We start from the raw sequence: 19,731 nt of genomic DNA on the forward strand, positions 1-19,731 counted from the left end.
TCTTGGGATCCCCTGAACTCACAGTTGGTATCAAAGGGAAGGTGGTCTTATGTGTGGGCCATTCCCTCTGACTTTTCAGTTGGCTAAACTTTCACATCCCCCTCATCAGTTATTATCTGTGTAGTCTCAAGTACATCACTTAAATTCATTCTGCTTTATTCTTTATAGCTGTTAAGTCAGTATTAATTATAGTACCTCATAGGGTTGTTATTAAATGGTTCAAGTATTGAATACAGGAGTCCAAATAATAAATGTCAACTTAGTAGAACAGTACATGACACGACTGTGGTATTTGTATTGGTATTATGCTCGCTCTATCACGGCCACTCTAATCAAAGCTGCCATTATCCCTCACTGCAGAGCCTCAAATTGCTCCGTCTCCTTCCCCTTTCCAAACCTACGGATTTTTCTTTACACATTGCCTGGAGTGAGCTTTCTCAAGCATGTCATTTTTTTTAAAATAGTGCCCAAATGGTTTTATATTAGACGTATAATAAAGTCCGAAGGTTTTTTTAGTTCCACTGCCTCCTCAGCCCCTGCCCATCTCTCCAGGGTTATGCGTTACTGCTGTTCCCCTTCCTCAAGATGCTGTGCTCTGCATGGGGCCTTTGCCTCCAGTGCTCTTCTTCCAGGTCTGCACAGAGCTTTATTTTTCCCATTGTTGGAGGCCTGCTCAGGGATTGTCCATTGATGGGTTTCTGCTCATCACTTTACCTAAGCTAGAATCCCCTTCCCTCGGCACTCTGAATTGCTTTTTTTTCTTTTTTCCCTTCAGAACCCTTATCAGTTTCTGATAAATAACAGCTTTACAATTTATTTGTTTATTATCTCTTTTGCCCACGGGGATGTCAGTTCCGTGAAGGTATAGAGTTTAGCTGCTTTTTTGGCATGTAATACTTGGAACATCCAAGATGGTTGGTAAGTATTTGTTGACTGAATAGCTAAGTGATAGATCAGGAGGGAGGCAGATGGGTTGTATCCAGCAAGGTAATTCTAACCCCAGACACAGGGCACATAGTAGGACTCAGTATCTCTTGACTGCAGGGAGTAGCAGCCTGAATGCTCTTTCTAGAAGGATAAAAACAATTTTAGTTGTTCCCAGAATTTACTCTTAAGCTTTCTTTTCCTGGCAGACTAAAATGGGATTCCCACTCTTTTACAGTCTTTTGAAGAAAAAAAAAAAAAGGAATATAGCTCTTACGAAATAATTGTAGCGCTACTCTTCAAGTACCCCCTCTCTTCTTTCTGCCCTGAATGAAATATTTAGACTGGTACATCATTGTGGCTATACAAAACTCTAAAAATTATCATCAAAAATTGAAAAAACGTGAAAAAATGAAACCCATTCACCTACTGTTTTGTAGAATTTCAGCTTCAGCATAAAAAGAACGTTGCAAATCATATGTTCTTTTATTTGTCTAAGTGCGTGTCTGTGTGCGCATGTGCGTGTGATGTACATATATATGAGATTTTATGGTGCACCCACCATGGAGCTAAAAATGTACCTAATCTAAGGAATTATGTGAGGGCAGTAAGAAGAAGGTAAAATCGGTCCCTCTTAGATTGCAGCTTCTCCTATCCAGTGTATTGAGGGCAGAATGACTCTGGGCATTGTTTGTTGCGATCAGAACCAGCCATCTTAGCAGGAATATCAAGGAAAAGTTTTTTTTGAATTATGGGGAAGGAGTTTTCTCTGTCACAATTCATTGTGTTTTACTTCTTCTAAGAAGGAGGCATTACTTTTAGGGAAAGGTCTGTAGCTTCCTGTTTGCAAGCAGAACCTTCCAGTAGTTACAATCATGGCATTTGCTTTCATTCCAGTAAGTGGATTTATTAAGAGAAAAGAGGATGGGAGGGAGTTGGAGGAGGAGAATTTTCATGCAGAAATGAAGCTTGAAAATGCCTGGAAAATGGGAAGTAAAGAGCACTGGTGAAACCATTACTGGTGTAATTTGGATTCTCTAGGTGTCTGACTCTCATAGGTTAATTTGTAATGATGTTCAATGCTGTTTCTGTAGTGGAGTAAGTACTGGTGTGGAGTCATGAGACCTGGATTCTTATTCCGATTTAGCAATATTGTTACTTAAGAAGAGTCTTTTAAGTTCCTGAGGCTTTTTTTTCATATGAATTATGAGAATTAATATTTTCCCACCCACCTCACTGGATTGCAAACAATTGCAGGCAAGAAGATCTCTGTGGAAGTAGTCTGCAAACTGTAAAGTACTATAAAGAACTATGATATAAGGTATTCCAAAGCATTTTCATCTTCTTTGTGCCAAACTCAGCATTCTAAGCAGAAAAAGATAAAAGCAATTAGCAGAGTGTCTGGAATGCAGAAAAACATCCACAAAATGTTAGCTGGTATGATGATGATGATGATGATGATGATGATGATGATGATGATTACAGTATCCTTTCATTAGGAGCAGACCGTCCCTCCATTGGTGTATTACGGTACAAGCCAATAATTAAACAAGAAGACAGCAGGAAATTATATCTGTGAAAGCATAATTCAAATAAGCACCTCCGTAGACTGTAGTATCTTTTCTCTCTCCATTTTAATTCCTTTCCACTATCCTTCTACAAGCATTCATTCCCTAGCACCATGCTAGGCTGTCATCATATAAAGATAAAGTGTCTTGCCCTCAAGAGGCTTACAGTCCAGTAGTGGAGATAGACAAGTAAATAAATACGTCATCAGATTTTAGAGTGCGGCGATCAAGGTGTGGGCATGCCATAGATGAGGCACTTTGGATTCTATGCGACTCGCTTATCTCAAGGTAAGGGAAATTACGCTTAAATTTGCCTTCTGTATATAGAATTTGTGTCTCATGACTCCTGGTTTATTTTAAGCTTTCTGTCATTTTCAGGACAACTTAGCACTGACACTCAGATTGAAAGTCAAAGGTTTAATTGATTAGATCATTAAGATAATCAGAATAGACTCTTTCTGATGCAAAGATCTAATCTAGACTCAAAGAGAGCTCAACCAAATGGGGAATGTACTAGTTCACAGCACTGGGAACCCCCAGCTTGTCCAGACTTTGGGCAGAGCTTGCTCCTAGGGCTGCCTTAGTTTTCTTTTCTTCCTCTTCTTTGTCTTTCTTTTGTTTTCTTTTTCTCTTTCTTTTGCTTCCCTCTGTGTGTTGTCTTTGTTCGTTCTAGTGAAGATGGTTCTCCTTTGTGCACCTCAAGATATCCCTCAATAGTCCTAGATTCCCATCCTTTTCCTTTATCAATCACAGTGGAAAGAAAATTTTTACCTTGTAGTTTTGTAATTCGATTCTAGAGGGAGTGTGACTTGTCTTCCTTTAGTCATGGGCTAACTTCGGAACAGTAGTTGTTTCTGGGGACATAGAGCACCATGCTTGACTAGGTCAGAGTCAAATGGATTTCCCCATTGCCCAGTGGGTGGGGATGGGGGTGTTAACTGTGACTGCTTATTAGAACAACTTGGAAAAGGATAATATTCCAAATAGAACAACTCTGTTCTGCAAAGGAAGCAATATTTCATCAAAGCAACAGTATGTGCTTCTCACAAATAGAAACACAATGCAAGGATTTCTCTGTAATATTATCAACACATTCATACTACAATGGATATTTGTTAGATTGCCAACCCTGTACCTTTGCTTCTTCTAGGAACATCGTCCTTCTTCTTAGGAAACTCCTCCTCCCTCACTCCAGCTCTGTAGTTAGCAGAGACCTGCATTTTCCTACAGATTCCACCCATTTGGCTACAGGTGATTGTTCTTGTGCTTGGCATCTGCCTTAAATCAGGCCAGAGCTCTTTCCTAGGTTTCGTATGTGGGCCTAGTGAGGGCATATTAGTTACTCAGTGATGGTGGGGTTAACAAAATGTCACAGGGAAATGTGTTTCTTTCTTTCTTTTTTTAAAAAATATTTTATTTATTTGACAGAGAGAGAGACCACAAGCAGGGGGCACAGCAGAGGGAGAAGCAGGCTCCCTGCTGATTAGGGAGCCGTATGCAGGGCTCGATCCCAGGACTCTGGGGATGCTTAACGGACTGAGCCACACAGGTGCCCCGGGAAATGTGTTTCTCTGTTTCCTGCTATGTAGAGGAAGTTGGTCCATAGTTCGTTCATAGTTTGAATGAAGCTGATACACAGAAAAGCATGGATCGATCAGTTAGGGGTAGAGATTAATCGATCACTAGATTCTTTATTTTTTACCACAACAAGCCCTTGCCACTCCCCACAATGGGGATTCCAGAACAAGGGCAGCTGGGGCATGGCTGTGCTACGCCAGGGGACAGCAGAATCCTAGAGACACAGAGCCACAGGGATGAGGGACAAGGGACATAATCCACGCTGGGGTTGCTTCCTGAGACACTCAAACCAGATATTTACATTTTCTGACATCTTCCTGTTGATAAATATATCATATTAAATATCTATAAAGGAATTCCTTATCTTTGGGATTAAAAAATGTTGATTCTCTCTCCATTCTTTTAACTCTTCTAAAGGTTAAGATCTTTTATTGTTGCTTTGTTACATATGATGCTTTACATTTTTGTCAGCACTTACTTAAATTTTTCCCAATTGACCTGGTGTCACTAAATAAATTTTAGAAAATGATAAAAAGGATCATAACTACATGAGAGATTTTTTTTTTACAATTGAAAAATACATTGAGGCTAATATTTCTTCTTTTCCACTGGTGGAGATTTACTTGAAGGTATCTTTACAAATGACAGTTTAACCTTTTAATTGTTTTTTGTATATGCTAAATTTAATTGGTTTCTTGTAGCCTCTCATTAAAATGTGGAGCTTCAGTTAAGAAAGTAACAAAAATTGTTTTTCTTTTCTTTGTATCTTATGAAAGGATAATCGTCGTTTGTGTTGCTTTATGCCATGGCATATGCATGGTGTTATATAATGATGGCTTATAGTATTTTGATACCTTGGAAAGGATCTACTGTAACTTTATAGTCAAATTCACTCATTTTTTTCTTATTGTAATACGTAATTCCTTGAAACAAAGTTTAGGACAGATGTAATGACAGTTTTAGTTCATTCATCCATTCATTAAGAGGAAAAAAAACAGATAAGCTCCCTGAGGAAATGTCTTTCTGTGTCGTTTACTTCTGTATACCAATTGCCTAGAGCAATGCCTAACCCCAAAAGACTTTCAATAAATATTTGTTGAATGAATGCACTAGTTACTGTAAGTAAAGGGCTCAATTAAAAATTCAAAGGGCAAATAAAACATCAGTTTTGAGCACATACTCTGTGCTAGGCTCTGTGTAAAGTTTGTAATATATATTACAGGTGTAAGTCTTACAAAAATCCTGTGAAACAGGTATTATCCTGTTTTACAGATAAGAAAACTGAAACACAAAGAGAAGTTAATATTTCCCAAGCTCACATAATTAAATGGCAGGGTTGGGATTGACTTTAGCATTGTCTGATCCCAAAGCTTAATCATACATTAGTTTCCTAGGGCTGCTGTACAAAGTACCACAAACTGGGGTGGCTTAAAGCAACAGAATTGTATTCTTTCATAGTCCTGGGTACTAGAAGTTTGAAATCAAGGGCCATGCTCCGTCGGAAACATAGAGAGGAAGATCCTTCCTTGTCTCATCTAGCTTCTGGTATTTGCCCCAATCCTTGACGTTCCTTGGCTTAATTAGAATAGATTCAGAGGATTCATCCCTCCAGTGTCTGCATCCACTGTCCTTGGTGTTCTTCACTCTATGCGTCTCTCTCCTCTTCTGAGGGACACCAGTCATATTGGATTAAGGGCCCACCCACCTTCAGCATGGCCTCATCTTAACTAATTACATTTGCAATAACACTATTTTGAAATAAGCTCTCACTTTGAGGTCCCAGAGTTTAGGACTTAAGTATCTCTCTTTTGGGGGACAGAATTCTACCATAACAGTCACCGTATTTGATATTTGTCAAGCACAGATATTTATGAAGCACCTAGAACGTCCAAGGCACTGTGCTTGCTTGTTGATATAGGAATCCAAAAAGACATAATGCAGTCTTCCTTTAATCTGGTTGGGAGGATGAGATGTATTTCCATAAAAATAAATGTCAGCGATAGGTGGTTTTAGACACGGCGAGTTGGAGGTGACAACAGTATATATGAAAATAATACCTTGCAGAAGTTCAGAGATAAAGCTCTAGATCTTACAGGGGAAGACAGGCCTGGAAACTGAGAGTGGAGGTTATGTGTACAGAAGGGAGAATGGGGAAGTGGGAATTGGTGAAACGCTGATGGTCAGAATCAGTAGGAAAAGAGAACGGGCCCTCTATCAGGAAAATCAGAGCAGAAGCCACTCATAAAGGAGAGGGGCCGCTACACAGGTAAGTTCCAACAGGGCAAATGCCGTGAGAGAGCAAAAGAGAACAAGGAGGGGAAAGGCCACTGAATATTAGAATCAGAATGTTTGGGGGAACTCGTGAGTACACAGTTTCAGTGGAGCGGTGGAGGCAGGAAGTTGGTTGAAGTTTGCATTGAGGTTGATGTGGACAGAAAATGATACTTCGAAGGCCACTAACTGGTGGTGGTAAGGGAATCCAGGCTTCCTCGTAAGGGACTGCTGCATGATTTCTGGGCTTGGTGAAGTGCCAGCTGGCCTTCTAAAATCTTAACTGTGAGTTGACTGATGAATGCTTCATGTGTTTCCTGAGTGCCAGTTATGTGCCAGGCATTCTTCTCATTGGTGGGGCTATGGCAGAGAATAAGGAAGGTGTGATCCGTGTCACCGTAGCACTTTTATTCTGGTGGAGGAGATGGCCAATGAGCGAGCAGCTGAGTACACAGGCAATAGAATTTTCCAACCTGGTAAGAACAGCAGAGGAAAATAAAACTGTGTGAAGTTTGAGAGCAACAGTGGATATAAGGGGGAGGTAATGAGCTAAGATTAAAATTTTCCAATTAGGACTTAAAGCAACATATACATTTAGTTCTGGCTCTGCTGTGCATGCTGGTAATATGGAAAATACTGGCCAAATCCAGAAGACTAATTGTGTAATTTTGGCCAGTTTGTTTACATTTTTTTTTTCTGTGTCTCATAGAGGAATTGAAAGAGTAGGAACTAAACTCTGGGTCCCTCCTAACTGTGCTGTCACTGGGTCATAGTCTTGCAGCTCTTCATCCTGTATTGGTGTCAACATTAAGTGTGATCCATGTGTCTTTCTTTCGTGTCCTAGTACAGAAGTATTATGAAAATACAGATATTGACACTTTGCAATGAACTAAATCGCCATACTTTAAATGTAAATGATTATAATTTTGAATAATATAAGAATGCAGGGGGAGAAGGAGAGTTGAATTTTCATACTACCTGTAGATTATAAGCTGTGGCATAATGTAATGAAAGAATAAAAATCATAAGAGAAGTAACTCCTTTTAAAAGATATTTGTTGAGGGGTGCCTCGGTGGCTCAGTCGGTTAAGCATCTGCCTTCTGCTCAGGTCGTGATCCCAGGGTCCTGGGATGAACCCTGTGTGGGGCAGCCTGCTTCTCCCTCTCCCTCTGCCCCCTCTCTCAAATAAATAAATAAAATCTTAAAAAATAAAAGATATTTGTTGAATACGAAAGGGTGATAGGCTGACTCTAAAGCAATGGCATGCTCTGTTATGATTCTTAAAGGGATGTCCATTTACTAAATATGCGGGGGATGCCCCTTCGTAACTCATTATTATGGGGTATCTTTGTCTAAGGAAAGAATGACAGTGTCAGTTCATTTCAAATATCTGTGGTTTTCTGATTTTGGAGAATTAGTTTGTCATCAGGAACATTTGTTGTTTTGAAAAACCTGGCCAGCAAACACCTTAAAAAATATAAAGTCATTACTGGGTGTTTGTGTCTAAAGGGTAATAAATGACACCCAAATATCCCATTTTGCATTGCCTCATGTTTTCAAGTTCTGATAGAGATTGAAGGCTTGCAAATACCATCTCCTGCGTAGATGGCGGTGCTCTGATGGTGATGGAGGGAGGTGAGATGGCCAGGTGCTTGGTACTAGTGAATTCAAAGCCAGACGGTGTGCTGGGCATCCCCACCTCCACACCCCCAATCCTTCAAAAGAACATCCTCTCACATGACAGTGCCAAGAAAATAAGGTCAATATGCATCTAAATAAATAACAAAGGCCCTCACTGTGCAGTAGGCAGCCAGGCCTGGAGGAGCCATGCTGGGGTCTGAGTTAGCACCAAATGTGCCGGCTCTGTGGGAGAACTGCTTTCCCTTCTCACTGTGGTGGGAAGGGGAAGGCGGTGGCTGCTGTTCTTCCACTGCCATCTTTGCTGACAAGATTCAGAGTGACGGTGGCCTGCGGCTTCATCAATTGAGAAAGGCATAGTAAATTGGCAGCTACTACAATGGCAAGAATCTTTACTTCTCTGCCTGACTCCTTTTGGAAATGAACGAGAGTGTATGATAATGTGTGCCTCATTCTCTGACTTAAATGGTCAAATGCATCTTCTCTATTGACCTGTTGATTATGTTGGTTATGCCTCCCTTGATTGCCTGAAACTCCAGTGATAGGCATCATAAAAACAGATAAAACACATAGCCGTGACTGCAAACACTCTTTCACAGTCTGAGGCTTAACCGTCCAGAGTACCAAACAGATCGCATTTGACTTTGTAGTAAGATTTTATGTGTAATCATGACAGATGTTCAGGGAGATTATCCTTTTCCATCTCCACCCTGCTTCCCTGCAACTAGTGCCTGTGTGACTTGCTCTAAAATAGCCTCTCTTTTATAAATAGATGAAGCTCGAGGCCGTGGACAGTATGAAATCAACATTCCACTTATCAAGCGTTTGTTTTCCCAACAGAAGATGCCCCTTTCTTTTAGGCCAGTAGCAGCCTGCCCTGCAAGTCCTCTTTGGCTTTTTATGCCAAGAGCTGCCTGACTTCACAGCTACTCTGTGTCAAAACGAAACTTGAAGCATTTGTCCCTTATAACAATTGCATTTTGGATGGTAAAGATATTTTTGATGTGTATTTACTTTGTCGCTAATCTCCTTTTAGGGGCTTAAAAGTGAACAGGCATAATAAAATGTTCCTTGCTGTTTCACTTCAAATTTGGGGATTGACTGCACCATATGCCTTCTCTAGACTTACTTGGTTGTCTCTAGTACTTTCCTCCCAAGTTCTCAATGCCAAGTGATGGTTGAGGAGCTTTCTGTTTGACACGGGCATTTATCAGTCAGATTGTGACATCTGATGACACCATATAATGTCAGAAGAACTTCTCTAAGATTGGAAACAAGCAAGGAACCAGGACATAAGAATCTCTCTGAAAATTTTTTCAAAGCAGGGAGCTATAGATCTGTAGGAGCTGGTAAATAATGTCTTTAATCTTCTTCTGTTTTGTATTATTTCTCATTCATTTCAAAAACTTCACTATTTCCTGGCATTTTCTCATTATTCGTTTGCATTTTCCAAGTCAATAAAAAGGTATACTTAGGCTTTATATGGAAGGCACACACACATTTAAATATTAAAATTTTCCTCTGCAGACGCGTTTAGGAAGCAAAACAAGAACAACAAAAACAACAACAAACTAGGCCACTGAAAAAGAAGGAAAGCTTTCAGAGTCTCAGTGTAGACCTTCGGTACATAGGAAGCTAACTAAAGAGCATCTCATTGCCTTTGTGGGCAGTCACTCGGAACACAATGCCCAGTGGAACAGGGAGTCTGGGGGAGAACCCTCATCAATGGTCTGAGTCCCATCTCGCATGAAGCACCCTGGTTGCCATTTAAGTGCCATACCCTACAAGTTCCTAAGCCGTGAGTGAGATTAGAAATCCTTAGCTTGGCAATTTAAGTTGTACAGGACAGTAAAATCATGCAGGTCAGTGTTTCTCATTTCACTTGCAGAAGGCATAGAGCCTAAAGGACTGAAGGATCTGTACAAAGTCGCAAACCAAATTAACAACTAGAAACTAGACCTCAGATTTCCTTAAAAATTATTTCTTCCTCCAGGTACCAAAGGAAATGATTCCCAGAAGACTCTCTTGATCTGTTGTTTGTTTGTTTGTTTGTTTTTGGATGTTTTATTACCATGCCATACTACATTTGACATTTTCTGAACTGATAAAATGGTAAAACAAGAGATCCATGCAAATCCATTTTCATCAGTCATTTGTTTCTCCACTAAGTACCTTTACTTTTTTTTAAAGTTATCTGACTCATAAATTCTCATGGTTCTAATTCTGTGTATAATCAAGGCATCAGTTTTAAATTGACTTCTGAGGCTTCTTTATTGGAGTCTATACTCTAAGAAGGTACTGTCGTTCCTGGACTTTGGGAGACACAGAAGGATTAGATGCTATCTATCTACTCTATCCTCAAGAAGCTTATAATTAACTTTGGGAAATGAGAAATCTATGGGAAAACAAAATTAAGCAATAATCTAAGATGACTGACAACATACTGTTGGATTTCTGGAAGCCTGGAAGGCTTCACGGAGAACATGATTCAGGTAGATTGTAGAGAAAATGGCATGATCAGATTGATTGTGGTTATTCGTTACACAGTATCAGTTGTGAATAGATTGGTAGCTACTCTTTGGGGTTATTTGTGTGTTGCGCTGGGCCCCATCACAATCAGTGTTCGTAGATGGAGCATAAAGGGCCAACTCAGGTCTTTCCACCACTTTCCAAAGAACAGGAGGCTATATGAGAAGTTCCCATTCTGTATGTTTTAGCTTTGTATTTTCAGCATTCCACTTCCAGCGACTGAGGCTGAAGTCTGGAACAGCATTGCATTTGGGGGCAGGGGAACCTAGGGGAGCTTATCTTTAGGATCTGAGACTAAAGGCAAGTATCTCCTTGCCACCAGTTAGCAGAAAAAAACATTTTGATCTCTTACTTATGAAATTAATAAGATGTCCGTTTCTTAAAATGTTCTTCCTGTGACCCTAGCAGCTCTCACTACTTAGGCATCTATGAGACATCCCAAAACTCAAAGAACAGAGAAATGCGTTTAGTATAATAGGGCTTATTTATAAATCAGTACCTGGGAACTTCAGCTTTCATAACACACTGGTAAAAAGTTATCCTATTTGGGAATTTTAGTAAAATATTCACCTGGTTAGTGACAAAAAATTTCTAGGGGAAAATGCAGGGAACTTGAATGCTGAATGTGATAGCTTTCTGACTTTATACTGGCATTAGTTTGTTAGCAGAACGAAGCTTGCTAGCTAGTGCTTTTCACTAAGAAGCTAGAAATAGATTGTAGGTTGTTTTTTCTATCCTTGAGGTTTTTTTTTCTTTTTTTTTTTTTTTTTAAATTGCTCTCCTGAGAGAAAATTGAGTGTATGACAGGGAAAACAAGCATGAAACCTTTCATAATCCAGGCTTGTGTTCTCAAGAGATTATCTTTGATATATGAGGCTACTCATTGAGTCTTTCCTGGAGTTTATTTATTTGACCACGTTCCCCCAGCCTTAAATGCCTCCATTAATCAATACTGAGCTTTTCCACACTGAGTCTGCAGAGCTCATCAAGATGAGAAATTTTTAATTTAAAAAATTAAAAAAAAAATTCCCAGGTATATACATAATCCTTGGAGAAATAGCAGATCTATTCCTAGCCGATAACACATCCACTGACTGCTGAGTTTTATTTTTGTCCCTGTCTTAGGATTATTGATGGGATTGAGGCGAGAAGGAAAGGGTTTGCTCAGAAACTTACTCATTTAAAGAAATGAGAGTTCTTCAGGAGTTTAAGGCAAGGGCACATTCTTTGTTCATTGTCTCATTCATTCAGTGAGCTCCTGGTATGTTCCAGGAGCTTGGTTGACTCTTGGGCTATCACGTGCACAAGATTGCCCCTGTTGACAAGGAGCTAACGGTAAAGGAGGCTGAGACACACCAGTGGCCCATTCTGATGGAGCTTGAAACAGGTGACTGTAAGGGTAAGTTTAGGGACATCACACTCCATGTGTAAGGAAAGACTTTGTGGTTATGAAAAGGAATGCAGACAAAGTCAAAGGAGCCTCCTAACGGATCGTCTGACTGTGAAACAGATAGTAGCCCATGTAAAATACGTGTCCTGGATCAGCTAGTCCGGGAGAAGTGCATCTAGACTTCGGGGATGAAGCAGAAGGGAATGAGACCAGAAGGAAAGCACTCTTCTTAGTCATAGGAATGCCATTTTTTATGCCACCCTTTCTTTTTCTATCTGTATGGTTTAATTTTTATTTTGTCTTCAAAGTAAAATGACTTTAAAAAATTTTTTAAAAATTAGTGGACTTAGCATACATTTTGATGTTGTAGCACCTATAGAAGAAAACGTCACCCATTCATTTATTCAGTATTTATTGAGCACCTACCATGCGCGCACCATGGGACTTACAGTTAGGAAGAAGACAGGTACTGTTTGGTAGTAGGGAAATATTTTGATTCTTAAAACAATGATAGATGATGATATATATGTATGTGTGTATTCCTAAATGTATGTTTCTGAGTGTGACTGTTTTTTGATGTGTCAGCTTACTTAGCTGGGCTAAACTCCGGGGACAAAACAGAGGGCAGCAGCCGTTTGGGAGGATACACATACCCTCTTTCAGTTATTCGATGAAACACACGGTTCTAGGTGTTTCTGTGAAGAGGTATTGCAGATGTCATGAAAGTTCCTAAAGAGTTGACCTGAAACTATGGAGATTATCCTTAGTAAGCTAGACCTAATCAGATAAGCCCTTAAAAGGGACTGGGCTCTTCCCGGAAGAAGAGTTTCCCAACAGCAGCTGAGACTACAGTTGCTCTCCCTTTGCTGGATCTGTCCTCCTTGCCTGCCTGTGACAGCAGCTTGGGCCTGTGCCTCTGGGCTGTGCTTTTCTCTTCCTGCCTGCCTGCACATCTCAGAAATGCTTAGCCAGCCTCTACACGGTGTAAGCCAATTCCTTAGAATAAATCTCTCTCCTCTCTCTCTCTATGTGTGTGTGTGTATATATATATATATATATATATATATATATATATATATATATATATATATATATATATACCTGTACACATGTGTATATCTATGTGTATACATATGTCTAAGTGTGTGTGTGTGTGTGTGTGTGTGTGTGTGTGTGTGTATCTCCTACTGGTTCTGTTTACGTGGTTGACCTTTGACTGATACACTGAGATTTTAAAATAATACTATCACCTCATTTACCATGCATTTTATGCTCAGAACAATTATCATCACTTGTGAAATTAAGATGATATTATTTATAAATCTATGCAGAAATCACCCAAATATATTTCATGAGGTCTGGTTGACCCCTAATTCATCATCTTTGCCTAGCATCTTAGGTTAAACTGTGAAAGGCATCTGGCCACAGAGTGGATTGCCTGTGTGATTACACTGCTCATGCTTGCAGCTTTTTCTGGCTCTGTTCTGGAATGGTGGTCTTTCCAGCTGGCTGGACGGGAAAGCAGCACCATGCCAAGCTCTGCTGGAACATTTTAAAACAACATTGCATATAACATAATTAAGTAGGGGTGACTGAAGACTTAATGCTTTCACTAGCTAGAGTCAAGTCTAAGTTGAACCCAGAAACTTCATCTTCGTATTTTTAAAGAGGAGAAAATAAAATTTAATAGAAAACTTTGGACTCTGTTGTGATTCTTTTAATTTCATCAAAATACAGGAAATTCTTCAACTCACTTGAACGAATTTTTATAACTTTGTTCATTATTCATTGTGAGAGAAGTGTATATTTGAAAAAAAGATAAAGTATAAGAAAGGAATTAAGAACTACCCATAGTAGTGGCAGGTACCTATAACCATATTTTTGCATTTTTTCCTGCGCATCTCTAAACCATCCTTCCCCTGCTCTTCTGTGTGTCACAGGAAGCTGAGCCCTGCAGACTCCTTCACCGGTTGCCTTGCCAAATGGCTTCTGCTAGTTTCAGCCAAAGGAAGGCCCTGGTGGGCAAGTGGGAGGAAGGAGAAACTTAGCCTATTTCTTGCCGTTCTTCCCTGTCAAAGGGTCAGTGTCTGTCAGTGGTTCTAGAAAGCCCCGTCCTCTATAGTGTTCTCACAGGGAAACCCCTGCTTTTATTCTAGCTCCTCTGGAATGACGCTGCTCCTAACATCTGTTAACAATATCTTTTTTTGTTTTGTTTTTAAATTTCTTTCTACCTTATGTGTGGTAGTGACTTCCTGATATTTGATTATTTTTCTTCAGCTGTCCTTTCAGTTCTTCCAATACCTTAATTAATGAGTTCCCACAAATGAATTTCTTCTATTAAACAGCTTGACAAAGGTACCCATTTCTTGGCAGTCTTCTGATAAATCCACTTACTTTATTAATATATTGTAAATGCCTTTCCATGGCCATATGTTCTAAGACCTACGTCATATTTTTTTATCATCTTTATTAAGGAATAACTTACATACAGTAACATTCACCAAGTTTAAGTGTACGAGTTGATGAGTTTTGACAAACAGATACAGACGTATAACCATCACCACACTTGGGAGAAAAACATTTCCGTTACTCTCCAAATTCCCTTGTGCTTTTGTGCAGTCAACTCTTTCTCCCTATTCCAGCCTCTTGCAATCACTGACCTGCTTTCCATCATTATAGTTTTGCTTTTTTAGAAAAGTTTTTATGTAAGTGGAATCCCACAAGATACTGTCTTTTGTGTCTGACTTCTTTCATTTTGCCTAATGATTTTGAGATTAATGAATGGTGTTGTATGTATTGGTAGTATTCCTTTTAATTGTTGAGTGGTATCCCATTGTATAAATAGATCACAGTTTGCTTTTCATTCACCAGTTATAGGATATTTGGCTTATTCCCAGTTTTTTGTTCTATTATGAATAAAGCTTCTATGAACATCAGTGTGTAACTCTTTTTGTAGATATGTGTTTTATTTATTTTGGGTAAGTAGTTAGGAACAGGATCTTTTGGTCTTACAGTAATTATATGTTTAGCATTATAAGAAACTATTTTCCCAAGTGTCTATACCATTTTGCATTCCCACCAGTTTATGAGTTCTCATTGCTTCACATCCTTGCCATTACTTAGTATTATCAGTGTTTGTAACTTGTTCCTTTTAGTAGCTGTGTAGTGGTGTATTGTTGAGGTTTCATTTGCATTTCCCTAGTAACTACTGATGTTGGATATCTCCACCTGTGCTTATTTGTCATTTGTGTGTCTCTTTGGTGAAGTAGCAATTAAAATATTTGACTCCCTTTTAACAGAGCTGTATATTTTCTGATTGAACTGTCATAGTCACTGTTGTATTTCACATACAACTCTTTCATCATATATATGCAATTATTTTCTCCCTCTCTGTAGCTTGCATTTGTATTTTGTTAACATTGTCTTTTGAAGAGCAACATTTAAAAATTTTGACCTCAATCATATTTTAATGGCTGTATAGTATTCCATCTTAGGAATTTTTCATAATATGTATAAGTGAACTTTCTGTTTCCACAGCTCTACTGCTATCACTACACTTTTTTGCTCCTTCTTGTCTTCCTATCTTTTGTGAGTTAATTGTCATCTTATTTGGGGAAGTGCTATAATGATTCAAGATTGTCGTGTTTTTATCTGATGAAGATTAAGTATTTTGAACTCAGTGGGCGTCTTTATATTTTAATTTTTCACTGGAGGCATAGAAAGAAAAAACAGTGCTTAAATCACATTAATTTTTTTTCTAAGGTAAAAAGCATTATCTTTCTTTCTCCTTTCCTTTTAAACCTGAGATCTTGGGAATTTTGTTTAAAAATGTTAAATACTGTGACTTTCTTTAAAAATTTTTTTTGAATGTGTTAAGATCATATTAATGCTTCAGAATAAGTGTGTATGGTCAATTGATCATACACACTCATTTAATTAAATGATAGTAAAGGGGTAGAAAGTTACAAGTGCAATAGGACCAACAGAATGAGAGGGAAGATAACAGCAGACAGGTGATCTCAATAGTTGTCATTTTTTATAACATGGAAATCATTTGGAGAAGTAATAGCTGATTAACAGAGAGGAGGAAGCAACCCTATGGATTGTATAGGGAGATATTAATGAGAAACCAGCTGATTTCCTTTGCAGAAATTTGGAACCTAAGAATTAGCAAATGGTAGTGGTTTTGGTATGCTTGCTTGCGCTAGACATACATCCTTAGCAGGGAGAAAAATGGAGATTTTAATCCTTTGAGACCTGACAGATCCATGAAAATAGATCCCAGATACTGTACTTTGAATGTCCTTTTAGTAGGAAAAAAAACCAGCTTTACAATCACTGCAGTGGGGTCCCTCCTCCCACTCCTTCAGTGTCTACTTAACTTATTTGTGCTCCAGGTTAAGAATTAGTGAATGACCAATGATCACAAGACTTTTGAGGAAAGCTTTCTACCTAAAAAAGAAAAAAAAAAACAAAAAACCATGAATCCGTAAGAAGCAGAGAATACGGGAATAAGAAAAACATCTAAAAACATCTTTAAGGAATATTCTAAATTGGATAAATGATACATACTAATTTAGCCAACAAAATGAAGATGGTTTGAAATAGATACATTTAGATGACAAAAACAAAAACAAAAACAAACAAACAAACAAAAACCTCCTGGAAATAAAAAAAAAATAGAACAGCCAAAATTAAAAAAAAAAATTAGTTGAGGGGCGCCTGGGTGGCGCAGTCGTTAAGCGTCTTCCTTCGGCTCAGGGCGTGATCCCGGTGCTCTGGGATCGAGCCCCACAATCAGGCTCCTCCGCTGGGAGGCTGCTTCTTCCTCTCCCACTCCCCCTGCTTGTGTTCCCTCTCTCACTGGCTGTCTCTCTCTGTCAAATAAATAAATAAAATCTTTAAAAAAAATAAAATAAAAATAAAAAAAATTAGTTGAAGAGTTGGATGATAAGGTCAAAGAAATATTTCCAAATATTTCCAAGAATAATCCAAAAGACCAGAGGGAAGCTAAAACCAGAAGAGAGGTTTGGGGTGTTCAGAGTCTTGCTAATTGGATTATAGAACCAGTGAAAGCAACATGAAGGAAGTTATGATAGAAATAATACAAGAAAAAATTTTCAAACTGAGGAACATAATGACATAATCCTGCACAATGAAAGGGAAAAAAAAGCCAATACTAAACCACATTATCATGAAATTTTAGTAACTTAGAAATAAAAAGAAGATTTTTAAACTTCTAGAAGGGATCAAGATAGTCCACGTAAAAATGATCTGAATGGAACAAAATCTCTTAACACTGAAATTGGAAGCAGGAAACAATAAAACAATTATTATGGTATTGATAGTGAAGATGATTTTCAATTATCCACTAAGGATAATTGAAAGATGTTTTCAAGCTTGCAAAAAATTCAGAAACCATAACTTTAACACTTACTTTCTTAAAAGGGCTCAGTTGGTTAAGTGTCTGCCTTTGGCTCAGGTCATGATCCCAGTGTCCTGGGATCGAGTGCCACGACAGGATCCCTGCATCGGCCTCCTTTCTCAGTGGAGCGCCTGCTTCTCCCTCTGCCTGCTGCTCTTGCGCTCTCTCTCTGACAAATAAATAAATAAAATCTTAAAAAAAAAATTACTGGAGGCTATACTTAAGCAACATAAGGAATAGACTAAAAAAGTGAAAGACACAGAGTTAATGAAGAGGCGACCCAACACAGCGACATCGGAGGATGTCAGTAAAGGGAAATCCTAGGACCTCTACGGTGCAGCAGGGCTAAAGAGCAAACAGTCCAGATTGAAATAAACTTTTGAGAGGCTCTGGAAGGAAAACTACAATAGAAAAAAAAAGCAAAATGATGTATGATATTTTATGTATATGCATATATTTATATAGATATCACTCAAGGCTATATATAGTACTTTTCCAGATGTGATAATGTAAACACTAGCTTTTATTTAATATATACTAACATTTATATGCCAGTATATGAAATTACATATGAAATAATAATACATGACTTTTATCTAGTATATTAGCATACACATACATATTAATTGAGAGTGCACAGGTTAGATGGCTAAGTGGAAGTGGGATGATGGTACTCTGGGAGGGAAAAAGGGGTTGGAATGAAAATATGGAAGTAAAAAATGGAAGACACACTCTAAGAGTTAAAAGTCGTGAGCCTGAAGGAGTGGAAATTGGGAGTAGGGAGGGATAGGAGGGGGTTTGCCATTTTCATTATAAACCTTTTAATACAACATTAATTTAGTATATGAATTACTTTGAAAAATTTATTTTTGAAATTATCATATTGTACACTTTAAATATATACCGTTTTTATTCAGAAAAATTCAGGCCCAAGATATGTATCTCCTATTATCACCATTAATTTCTGTCTAACTTCTAGGGGGACTACAGGAAATAAAATGAAAATCTTTTGATGAATCTTAAATGTGTTTACTTAAATCAACACTGCTTATACTTCAATAGCAAAGTTGCTTTAATACATTCCTGATTTACAGTAACATTTTTATGATTTTCAGTAAATCACAAATCCTAACACAAGATCAGTCATTCAAGTCATTTGGATTAGTGGTTAGGTTTAGACTCAATTTCTGTAACATTTCTTATGGTACAGACTTTTAGATTCCTACTGTCCCTTGACTGTGATATACAGTAACATTTAGATTCATGTAGTGTATGTGACTAAATCTTAGTAATCACCCCAAATTGTCCCTTGGCGGGAAGAAAGAGTAACCTACATATTTGTTTGAAGTTATTGAATTACAGAAGTAGTGTGATTCCTTTCTTGGTTATGGAGTGAAACAGGTGCAAAAACCCCACATGTGGACACAATGATGGAGCAGGTTATATTAACCTTTTCAACAAGACATTTGGGACAGGCAGTTAATCTATGAAGCCATCAACTGGAAAAAGACATCAAATCCTTAGTGCTCTATTGAAGAACTGTCTGAAATGATATATATGTATATATATTTGGGTGGTAAGAAGGAGAAGTAGGACTCCTTTTGAAAATTAAAACAGTTGTTCTTAACCTTGTTTGCGAAAAGTGGCCCTAAAAGATTTTTCCTAGTTGATGGGAGTGTTTGCTTTACTGTGTCTGATGTGGTTGGATAAAATTCCTAAGTTAGGTACTCAAATACAGGAGAATGTAGCAACTTTGGGTATCTGCAGAACTGGCTGGCTGCCTTATAATATTATTTATAAGAGTTGGTATTTGAGACCAATAATGGGAAAACTTAAGTGGATAGGGAGCTTTGCACTGGATCAAATGGAAGTTCTGATTTTCTTGCTGCTTATTCATTATTTCAAGGCCTCTAGATCATATTGACCTGAAAGAAAGTTCTGTATCAAAAGAGATGGGCCTGTTCTGAACAGTTTTTATTCTAAAGGTTAGTGTAGTTATTGTATTATGATGGAAATTAAAGTAAACACTGGGGGAAGTGTTCTTATTGTGATTATAAAGACTGAGACAAAGCTTTTTAATGGAGAAGGAAAAATGACTTTATTGCTTTAGAGGGAAAGAAACTACTTTTTTGGAGTAAAAAGAAAAGGAATCAATCAAAAAAGCTCTAGTGGTACTCTGAAAGAAGGTTGGAGGGCAATGTTGAAAATCCCAAAACAACGAAAAGTGCTGTGCAGTTCAGAAGACTAGATTAAAAGTTGACTAAAAAGTTTGATGGGACTGTGGATTCTGGTCTGCATTTTTCCATGTCCTCAATATATACGTACAATATTGCATACTCCTCTAATTTGATGGGTGGTGGTACAAATCAGATTTGGGGGACACATAGTTAATCCAGATTATTTTAAGT

Source organism: Ursus americanus, chromosome 19 (genome assembly GCF_024610735.1).
Source record: "Ursus americanus isolate L20-20 chromosome 19, mUrsAme1.1.p, whole genome shotgun sequence".
Lineage (NCBI taxonomy): Eukaryota > Metazoa > Chordata > Mammalia > Carnivora > Ursidae > Ursus > Ursus americanus.